At 36.2% G+C, this 12,119-nt stretch overlaps 1 protein-coding gene across 3 annotated transcripts in view; it reads right to left on the reverse strand.

Moving 5' to 3' along the window:
• Positions 1-12,119, reverse strand: part of TRPS1 (transcriptional repressor GATA binding 1) — a 257,829-nt gene that overhangs the window by 181,653 nt on the left and 64,057 nt on the right. The window lies entirely within an intron of this gene.

Below are 12,119 nucleotides of genomic sequence, written 5' to 3' on the forward strand. Positions count from 1 at the left end.
ACACACACACACACACACACACACACACACACACACACACACACACACACACCAAAACAAAAACAAAGAAAACCAGAAACTGCAGAGATAAGGTCTCAGTGAGAACCAGGTTTTATGGTGAAAATGCACTGGAAAAGGAAGGATATTAAAATAAAGTTGTGATAACAAGATGAGCTCACACACCTTATCTCCTGAAAAGTTCAAAACACTCACACATAGCTGATCTCACATTCCATTGAAGTATAAAGCCCATTTTACAGGTAACTGAACAGGGGAAACAGTGACCTGAACATTTTTGTTTACATCAAGTCAGGAACACAGGGCCTCTCCTTTCCAGACCAATGTTATATTTTTCTACCCTTAGCTGCCTAAATTTTTAACTTTACACAGAAATAAATGAAATTATTGCTAATATGGAAGATGGAAATATGAGAGGAAGGGACCCTGGTAATCTGACAGCAGAAGACTACACCAATGGTTTACAAAACAGGCTGTGCAGAGCACTGCATTAAGGAGTTTCTTACCAGCATAGTATGCAAGGCACCTCCCCTTGCCCCACTCAATCAGGATTTCCTGGACATAACCTGAGAATCTGAATTTTGAACAAGGTCCCCAGGGGACACCAATACAGGGGCCGGTATCTAAGAGCTACGTTAACAGATACATCGTGGTTCTCAACAAATTAATGACAAGGCATCCCCAACCCCCTAACTTTAATGAAACACAGGTAATGTCCTTAAGATTCTGGGTGTAACAACTATTAATGAAAAGAGAGCAAAGTTTGACAATTAAGCAGTAAACTGCTAAACAGGCTCAATCTCTCAGGCCATTGAACACAACTAGGTGAAGCAGAAAAGGCGATTTGCTTCACAGTACTCTAGAGACCTGAAGGAGACTTCTTTCTCCCTGTACTATCAGTCTTAAATACAAGATAGAAAATAGTTTTAAAAGACAACATGGCTCTACTTTCAAAAGCTTAGAGAAATATAAACTTTTTAATAACCTACACTAACCTCTAGATGAGTGTTTCTTAAGCTCTAGCATGCCTAGGAATCACCTGGGAACTTGTGGAAATCCAGATTCTGATTCTGAAGTCTGGGGTGGTACCCAATATTCTGTCTGTATTTCTTATAAAATCCCAAATGATTCTGATGCTGTTAGTCCCCAGACCACATCTTCAACAGCAACAGGGGCACCTGGGTGGCTCAGTCGGTTGAGCATCCTACTTTGGCTCAGGTCATGATCTCATGGTTTGTGGGTTCGAGCCTCACATTGGGCTCTGTGCTGACAGCTCAGAGCCTGGAGCCTTCTTCAGATTCTGTGTCTCCCTCTCTCTCTGCCTTCTCCTGCTCACTCTCTCTCTCAAAAGTAAACAAAACATTAAAAAAACACAAAAGTCACAAAGTCATGATCAGAAATAACTTCAAGATGGGTATTAGTTTGGAATAAAGTCTCAACACTTGGCAGAACATTTTCAAATGAATTCTACATGATTAGCAACATCATCTTCCATCGTAAAGCACATACAATATACTACCCACCTCTGAGAGTCAACAGTAACAGCTTTGGAAGTTAAAACTACAAATATAACATTGTCAAGCATAATTCCCAAACAGTAATTTTTCTTTTTCTTTTTATTTCATTGTTTGGGGATCATCTTTCACTATTTTTAGTGTGAGGTCATTTATATACATTATCTCTCAACATATTCTCATCCCTTCTTCATAGGATGAGAATCTGAAGCACAGGGGAACCTGCATGGCTAGTCAGTTAAATGTCTGAATCTTGATTTCGGTTCAGGTCATGATCTCACGACTCATGAGATTGAGCCCCTCATTGGGCTCTGTGTTGTCAGCTTGGGATCCCTGCTTGGCATTCTCTTTCTCCCTCTCTTTCTGCCCCTCCCCTGCTTGCACACCTTCTCTTTCTCTCAAAATAAATAAATGAACTTTGAAAAATTAAAAAAAAAGGATCTGAAGCACAGACAAGACAATTCACATAGAATAACATGGAGACGTGACACAGTATTTAGCTCTTGTCCGTGGGTACTCTTTCATGCATGCTGTTTGGTAGTTGATGCAATGTTACTAGCTTATTAAGGAATTAGTTTCTGAAAGATGTGCACATATTCTCTGACATGTGTCATTCTCTCAATAATAGCTGAAAAGACCTTCAACATAATGCCCATAATGCCATGTCCACTAAAAATAAAAACAGATGGGGCGCCTGGGTGGCGCAGTCGGTTAAGCGTCCGACTTCAGCCAGGTCACGGTCTCGCGGTCCGTGAGTTCGAGCCCCGCGTCGGGCTCTGGGCTGATGGCTCAGAGCCTGGAGCCTGTTTCCGATTCTGTGTCTCCCTCTCTCTCTGCCCCTCCCCCGTTCATGCTCTGTCTCTCTCTGTCCCAAAAATAAATAAACGTTGAAAAAAAAATAAAAATAAAAACAGATGATTTAACTCCTACTAGAAGAAACATTACTGAAGAATAAAAGTTTAGTCACTATGAAAATACATGAGTTTGGACTCGCCTCTAACCTACAAAATGGATTTAATCTTATCAACATTAATATGAAAACCTCAAACAAGTTCAAGGAATCTTCCTTGCATTTCCCAAGATCCACGTTCTCATCCATAATGACTAAACCCGAGTAAATCCAGCATCGTCTGATCTACTCTTAATCTCTGTTTTCTTCTGAAGACTTTTTCCACATTGCCTTTTATTAAAATCTTGTGGATGTCTTACTTTACAGTTATATTGTAAGTGCCTTCAGGTCAAGATCAAAGTTCACACATCTCTGTATCCACCCCCACCCAGAACATCCAAGAGTAAATCCATACTTTAACAAAAGGAATGAACCACTACCACTCTGTGGATGTTGAGGATGCTGGATTCACTAGGTAGAATCATAAAGCAGCAGAGAAATATTGAAAGTGCATAGGTATTTCATAGATGGTATATTCTGAATGGCGTTTTGGAATAAATTCTTCATTATTTAAGAACTCCTAGAACTTCTGGCTACATTAAGCCACACGAACTGAAAAGACAATACAAATATATGCCCTGCATTAATTTGAATTCTATATTCTCCTGCCAAATGGATAGCAAACACTCTCCTCATGCTACCTAAGGAAAAAAAGATGTCATTTTGTAGATCTCCCTAGCACAGGGCTGCTAGATAAAACACACCATGGCAACTTGAATGTCAGTGCAAACAATGAAATACCTTGGTGTAAGTATGCCCCATGCAATATTTGGGATATACTTACACAAAATCTCAGTATGTCTCATGAAATATTTTAGACAGTGAGGACATGAATCAAAGAAATGTATTAAAAAAGCGAAAGCATCCCTGCCTCCAGAGAAAACTACTAGCTGCCTAACCAAAGACCAAATTGGACATAATTCAAACAACAACATTTCTGTGAGAAAAGATGTTTTATTCCTTATCCTACTTAACAGAATTTTCTTATGCTATAAAAATGCATTCATTTCAGATCCATTCATATTTCAGTGGCCTTAGTAGTAGTGTTTCATTCATCAGAAGTTAAATATATTATTTTCAAAATTCATAAAGGGCTGAAATTTTCTAGATTTTAGAAAAAGATCAGCTAAAAGATGTAACTCTTTTTTTTTTTCTTTAGATAGAGCAAGAGTGAGTGTGCAAGTGGGAGGAGGGGCAGAAGGGGAGAGAGAGAATCTTACGCAGGATCCACACTGGGAGTGGAGCCTGATCGGGGCTCAATCCCACGACCCTGGGATCACAACCTGAGTGAGCTGAAATCAAGATTCGGACACTCAATTGACAGTCACCCAGGTGTCTCAAGATGCTACTCTTTTATTATGCTATTCTGATAATACTTCTGTATTTCTATTTTCATAATAAACCAGCCTACGGTATCTGTGAAGTCAGCTAGGAGCAATGCCTTTTCTCCTCTAAATGTAAACTTCCAGAGATTTCTGCCAGTATTTGAAAAGCTCTCCTCTACCAAATAACTGTATTTCTTAGCCACAGTTTTTCTTCAGTGACTAAACAGAGCATTGAAGCAAATGAATAAATCATAAATACTCATCAATTAGACTTCAAAAGGTATTTTTTGGTAATTACAGAATCTAACACCTAAAGACAAGTTACCACAGAAGAAGTAAGTGAAGGTGATTTAATTTAAATATAGATCAATAGATCTGATATCTAATAAAGTTAGCCATTTTTGTAATACAACTTTTGCTGGTACAAAGGCCTCTAACATAGGATACTGGAGATTAATGACACTGGAGAATGAGGGAGCGGAAAGCAGGTGAAGAGAGCATCTGAGAGACAAAGACCAGGAAAAAAAAAAAAAGGAATTACAGGTGAATAACCAGATCAATCAAATTTTAGAAGCTGGAAGTATAATAATATTCAGCTTTAGTGAAGTGCAAAGGAACAGTCTACAAAACATAAGATAAACTGAACTTTGTGTAAGATTCCACTCAACCCACTCATATTTTTAAAGCTGAAATAATCTGATTAGTATTTACTCATTTGTAGTAACTGTTTTTTTTTTTTAAGGGGGTCTCGGTGACTTCATTTAACTCATGTCATATCTGAGAAACTTCAAGTTATGATTCACTTAACTCACTTCCAAAAAGAAGATATCCCCTACCCAAATATTCAAAATAGGAAGACAAACCTCTCCATAAAATAGAACATGAATAAGAAATGGGAAATGATTTCCATAAACTAACATGAACTAGAAATTATAGCTAAAATTTATTTTATTCCAAGAATTGATCATCATTCTTGTGCAAAAAGTCTTCAGAATCACGAAATATAAAATTCTAATAATGTATACAAACAAAGGTTGTGCCATTTGTGGGTTATTTTCTTGAAGGATATAATATCCTGGGTAATGTTTTGTCTCACAATGGGAATTTTCAGCTTGAACTATTAGGTCCATTTCAAGGTATTACAGGGAACTGATTTATTAGGTACTATTTAAAAGAACATGTCACATAAATATACACAAATCTAAATGTAACCATCATGGCCCTCACCCTTTGAGAAACTCTGTCCTAATGCACTGTATACTTGGCTTTTTCAGATGTGTTGATAATTAAGTGCTTATCATAAAATTTATCCTTCACTATGCTCTTCTCTGAGCTCTTTTAAGGTAGAAATTGAGCAGTAGCTACATTAATTTAAGCAATTATGGTATCCAGTGTTATTTCCTTCAGCCCAGGTTATATATTTTATGTCTAAAAGATTCAAACACTGTTTGAAATTTTTTAAATGCATTCATAAATCTCCAATTGGACAGATGCTTATCATCACATGCACTACCAAAAAGGATATCAATTTTCACACATTGTAGATAACAAGCAGGTAGACAATGATATTATTAATGCTTTTTAAGTAGTTATTTAATCATAAGGGGAACTGGGCATTCACTCAAATATTTATTGGACTTGTGTATTGATGAAAATTGGTATTTCACTTTATTGAAAAATTTTATGTAATGTTAGTCATACACACATTCTACCTATATATGTGCTTACATAAATACATATACACATTCATATTTAATAATGAATGCTATAAAAACATTTATTTTTGTTATAAAAATGTTATAAAAATACAAGTTAGAACACAATCATAGAATCATAGGATATGATTTTATATAGGTAAATATATTCAATATGCCCTCTGTGTGTGTGGGCATATATACATATACAGAGAAATACAGAGAGATCTCTGTGTGTGTGTGTGTGTGTGTGTGTGTGTGTGTGTGTGTGCATGTATACACATAGAGATGATATAGAAGAAATTATAATTGTGGTATAGTTCCATATATGTACATGAACGTATATGAATATACATGGTATATATGTAAATATACACACAAACATATATATAATGAATATATGTATATGGTTTTGTTTTGCTAGTTTTCAAACTTACATAAAATAGTATCCAGCTACAAATAGTCTTCAATTTGTTTGATTCAGGCAAAATTATGCTTATAAGATTCATATGTCCTGTTCAACTGCCATTTATTCAAATTCACTACTGTGTAACATTCCACTGTATAAAAATCTACAAATTCTTTAATAATATTTAAAAGGTATTATTATCAGTTGGTATTTTTTTCCTGTTCTCGTTTCTGATTTTTGTTTTGGTTGTTCTGCTCTTTCAAAAAATACTACTGTGAACATTTCTGCACAGGTTTCCTACTGTACTGATGAAAGAAATTATCTGAGGAGTAAAATAATGCTTCCATTGGGAACATGAGCATCTGACATTGCCAGAATTTGTCAAATTCACTTTATGCAGTCATATGTACCGACCATTTTACCCTTTGCAATTTTTTAAAGTTTATTTATCTTGAGAGAGAGCCAGAGTGCACACAAGCAGGGGAAGGGCAGAGAGAAGAAGGAAGGACAGACAGAATCCCAAGCAGGTTCCGTGCCATCAGCACCCAGTTCAATCTCATGTGGGGCTCAAACTCAGGTACTGTGACCTAAGCTGAGATCAAGAGTCTGATGCTTAACCAACCAACTGCGTCACCCAGCCACCCCACCCTTTATAATTTTTTTTAACACCCATGTTTTCTGAGATAAAGTGACCTAATTGTCTCTCTTGTTACTATTTGCCTTGTGTAACTTCATTTATTCTTACCTTTTTGTTACTGAGACCCAACTTAATTATACTGAGTCAAAGGATATGTTCTGTGTGATATGTTTTTCTGAAATCTGATTTCTTTTTGGCTTAATGTTTGTCCATTTTTCTAAGTATGTTAAATCTGCTGGAAAGGCATGTGAATCCTCTAAATAGTTGGATGCACAATTGATATATTTTAATTAAAACAAGTTTGTTAATTTGCTGCTCTAATCTTTTATATTTTGAAGATTTTTTTCATTCAACCTCTAATAAAAAAGGTTTCTTAAAATCTATCACTGTGATTGTGGTTTGTCATATTTTCCTTGTAGTTGTTGATCAATTTTTGTTTTACATATAGATTTATTTATAGTTTATATATTTAGAATTGTTCTATCTCCCTCAAGACATCAACATCTTATCACTATGTATTGACTTATCCTTCCTATGCTTTTTATCTTAAAATTGTCTTAAAATTGTCAGACAATTTATCTAAATTGTCTGAGATTAATAAAGCTATCTCCATATTCCTTCGGTTTATATTGCTTATAACTCCATTTATTTTTTTTGTTACAAACTCTCCATAGCCTTATATTTTGAGTGTATATCTTATAAACAGCTTATATATAGTTGAATTTTCTTTTTTTTAAGTTTATTTATTTTGAGAGAGAGAGAGAGAGAGAGAGAGAGAGCACGCAAATGGGGGAAGGGCAGAGGGAGAAGGGAAAGAGAGAATCCCAAGCAGGCTGCACACTCAGTGCAGAGCCCAATGCGGGGCTCAATCCCACAAGTGTGAGATCCTGACCTGAACCAAAATCAGGAGTCGGATGCTTAACCAACTGAGGCAGCCACCCATGTGCCCCTTGAATTTTCTTTTTTAATAAGTCTGACAATACCTTTTAAGTGGAAAGTTTAATCTACACAGGTTCATTAAGGTTTTGATAGCTGGTCTTTTTTACCATCTTACTTTTGGAATTCTGTTTATCCACTTAAATATTCATCTATTTATGCATTTTTACCTTGTATCCTGTCTTGCCATTTTTTAGAAAATAGATGGAATCTTATTTTGTTGTGCCATTCTCTATAGCTTCAGAAGTTATGTACCCGTTTCCTATTCCTTCATTAGTTAACTTTAAAAGTTTCCAAGTATGCACAGCCAAGTCCTAACTCAACTAACTCCAGACAATTCAAGGGCCGTAAAGCACCTTACTTCTGATCATACCCCCTACAAATGTTCATACTGTGTTGCCCAACACCTTAGTCTATTTCTTTTTAATTGCATAAATAAGGCAGGCTATGACTGATTTATCCACAGTCCCCTAGTCTTTGCCTATGTGGAAATATTTTGCTTTTTCTTCGAAGGTTGTTTTCACAGGTAGACAATACTAAGTCGACCATTTTTTTGTGTGTTTTTTTCCTTCAAAACTTTGAATAGACTTTCTCCCTCTTCTGGTTTCCATTGTTGTTGATGAAGTCTGCTAGAGTAACCTAATTGTCTTTTCTAAGGAGTTGATATGTAGTTTCCCTCTGGAGGCTCTAAGAAGACCTCTGTAGCATTTTAATTATTACCACAATGTGTCTATGACTGAATTTATTTGCTTATGTCCCTGTTTTAGTAGACGCTATGTTTTTCTTTTTATCTGTGTGCTTATGTCTTTCATCTTTCAATTCGAAAAAATCTGCCATTATCTCCTCAAATACTACTTGCCTACCTTCCATTCTATATATTCTTTCCTCCTGGAACTCTAATTAGATGCAGGTTAAAACAGCTTATTGTGTTTTTAAAACCCACTATCTACTTTTGATACTTTCCATCCCTATCCACTCTTTTAAATATTCTGGCTAATGTCTTCAGATTTAACTTGCAATGAACTCATTTGCCTTCTATCACTTGCAAATCTGTTACTGAACCTGTCTACATTTTAAGTTTCAATAACTATATTTTCAATCAAAAAATGCTGTTTGATTCTTTTTTGAGTATTTCTAGTCATTTATAGTCTCATGTAGTTTGATTTGTAAATCTGATTTTCATTATTTAAACACTACTTTTCTATAACTGAAAAACATTATATTTTTATAACTTTTTCATAACTGAAAAATTTACTGTATTTTCATAACTTACAATTTCCCCAGGTATCTAAAAAGCCATTATGACATTTCCTACTTATTTCCCATAGAATGGTTTATATCCCTCTGCATATGGTGAGTTTTTGCAATAATGAGCTCATATAAGATAAGGTTTATCTTATGCCACAGATATCATGGAGGTGAAAATGGAGTATTTCATCTAGACAAATGTGTGCCTACTTCTGACATAAGTCAGCGAAGGCTCTAAATGTGGAATCACTTTAGCTACCTTCAAGGTGCCAGCTTAAAGTAAAACTCAGATTCAGCAGCCTCTCTCTCTCAGTGACTCCAGGCATAGTCTCCTGACCGACTGCTATTTGCCTCAGTGCAACCTCACACTCCATGCTTGCTGTTCACTTCTCCCCAGTCTGGGTTTTGTCCAATCTTGGTGAAGGAAAGACGAGAAAAGTTTCAGAAGTTTCCCTTAATTCACAGGAGTCTAGCAAGGCATTGAAAAGTATGTTTCATCTAGTATCATTGTTTTCTAAGGGGACAGTGCTCCTACTGACTCCGGAACGGTAAGTTATAACACTGACAATTTTGATGAGAATGGTGGTCAATTAGAGAAGGGGTATACTGTTTAATCAAGTGATAAATAATAAAAGAAATGGGAGTGTGAGAAACAAATTCATGGGTGGAATACAGTAAGTCAGTCAAATGTGAGCTAGGGGCACCATAAATAAATATGAAATGTTAGGAAAAAAGAACTGATCAAGTTCCAGTTGCTGACTGAATAATGTTTTCAATTCAACTGAGGTTAAACCTGGTTCTTCATGAAAATGCCCACCAAATAGAATCCACACTAAGGATTTCACTCATAGCTCTAAATCAACTCTCCTGCTTCTCAGCTGTAGTTTTTCTTATAGCTACCTGATTTCACATATTTTATAGATCATAGATTGTACTACCTTCTCACTACACTGTAAGTCTTATTTATAAAGCACTCAAAAGCCAAGAATATTCCCTAGTTATACCAGAATTATGGAGAAAGTTTCCCAACATGAATAATATGAATCAACATAAATTTAACCAGAAAAAATATTACTGTGATATGGTAAACTTGTTCTTTTATACTATCTTCAAAATACAGCATGTGGGGAAAATGCGTTGATAGAACAGATTTTCAGCACCCACAGAACTATTCCCTTTCGTAACCCTCAAGCCTCCACTGTTGTTCAACTTTCAGTAGAGTTTCTGAAAGTATAAGTCTCCACATTTCAAATATTTCTATAAGATCTCATAAACAGATCAGAGATAAACTACTCAGCAACCTAAAGGATCCAGGACCACACAAATTACATCAGGTTTTAAGAACAAGTGCAGGAGTATTTTAATGCCCTAGGAACAAGTACTGCTCAGTTTTCTCATCTAATAAAGTGCTGAAAGGCTGACTGACATCCAAAATGCACAAACAATTGTTATTTGGTGTGGAGCCCTAAATCTTCAGAAGGGTTTGAGACTTTATAATAGTCTCAGATTAAACTGTAACTCACCATGGAGATCTTGGCTTATCCTTAACGACTGTGAAGTCAAAAACTCACAGGCACTTCATTTACTTAAAGATCTACTCACTGAGCACTTATTAACCCTAAATTGTGTAGACAGAGCAGTGAACAATAAGAGACTAGTCTCTTCCTTCTAGAGCTTATTGTCCTTACTGACTACTAACTAAGCTCTGAAATTATTCAGTCATATTTTTATTCATACTTTCATTTCTTGGGAGAATTTTTTTTTGTTTAACCAAAGCATACAGAAAGTCTGTTTTTCCAGACAGGTTTTCAAGCAATGGCCTCAGCTTCCTCAAAAAGAGCCACTAATGCAAATGATCTGGTATCCACATGTGTATGTATGTACATGTGTGTGTATAGTGTGTGTGTGTGTGTGTGTGTGTGTGGTGTGTGTGTGTGGTGTGTGTGTGGCTAATTTCCTCATGATTCAAGAAAGTCTCCTCTTTTAAACCCAGACAAGATTACCTAATTTTTACAGCACCTAACAAATGTATATGCACACTAGTAAAGCTCAGAAGGAAGCTAATGTCTGCTAGCCCAGAAATAAATTAGCATGCAGCTAACATCAGAGGAGCCAGAAACACTCACTACAAGTGTGAACACATATTTGATTGCAGGACTGTGTCTTTCCTAGGGCTGACCTTATAAATTAAACAGTGTAAATCTCAAGGAAGTGTTTTCTGAACATTTAGATTCACTGTGAACATTAGGATGCCCTTCAAATTAACATCTAACATTATTAGCCTATTGTTGGACATGAACTGCTTCATTACTGGTGACTGACAAAACACACACGCACTTAAACTAACGCACGCTTTCAAAAAGAATGAGAGGAACTGTTTAGAATCTTGGGATGGGAAAAATAAAATGACTAGATTTTTGAACTAGTATACTGAGTCTACATACGGAAAAACACTTAAAAGGAGTAAATAAAGCTCTTTACTTTGATGCGTCTCTAAGTGCTATTGCAAGAAAACACCCACTGAGTGCCAACTAACATCAGAACATGCTGTATTACCGGGATTGTGCTAAACTAATTCCTAGTCATATAACCAACTCTCAGTGTAAATGTTCCTTCTTCAAAGAGGCATTTCCTCATCTACCATATTGGGCTATGAGGTCATTCTCATCAAACACAGTGGCCTCTACTTCATCTGTCATGACACTCGTACTCACAATGATCTGTGAACGTCTTCCCTACTAAACTGTAAGTTCCCTGTGGGCATTGACTACGTTCATCTTGTTCTCTCCTTTATCATCAATGCCTGGCACAATGCACATTTTTGGAATTAATCAGTTAAGGAATGAATACAGAAATGAAATAAAGATATGTATCCTAAACCCGCCTTTAGAAAACACGAAAGGTGAACTGGGAAGACTAACATTTATACAGAGAATAGGGTCGAAGTGAAAAAAAAAATGAACATATATCCTGTATCTCTGTTTACGAATCTGGAATAGCCGAAGTGGTTTCACCTGCTCTGAGGAGTGAGTGTACAGAAATCCAAAGTCACACCTATGACAATATGCTCGCCTTCAGATTACGGTTTCTTTGCGAAACAAAGGTGTTGCTCAATGTTTTAAAGCCAGAAGGATGTCCAATCTCATTTGAAAAGAAAAATGAGCAACGTGTTCTCAGGCGGATCGTTTTCCAGTTGGAGTAGAGAAGAGAACATGTTACTATGGCACCTTTCATTTGGGAGCTCCTCCATCAAAAATTATGGGATGTGGAGTCACTTAGCAAGGACAAATTTACCACAAGGGATTGTGGTAAATGAGTAAACTCATCAGCATTACCGTCATCACTGCAATTTTTAAAACACACTCAGTAAACGGTACAAAACAGGTATG

Source organism: Herpailurus yagouaroundi, unplaced genomic scaffold, assembly GCF_014898765.1.
Source record: "Herpailurus yagouaroundi ecotype Mexico unplaced genomic scaffold, PumYag 186, whole genome shotgun sequence".
NCBI lineage: Eukaryota > Metazoa > Chordata > Mammalia > Carnivora > Felidae > Herpailurus > Herpailurus yagouaroundi.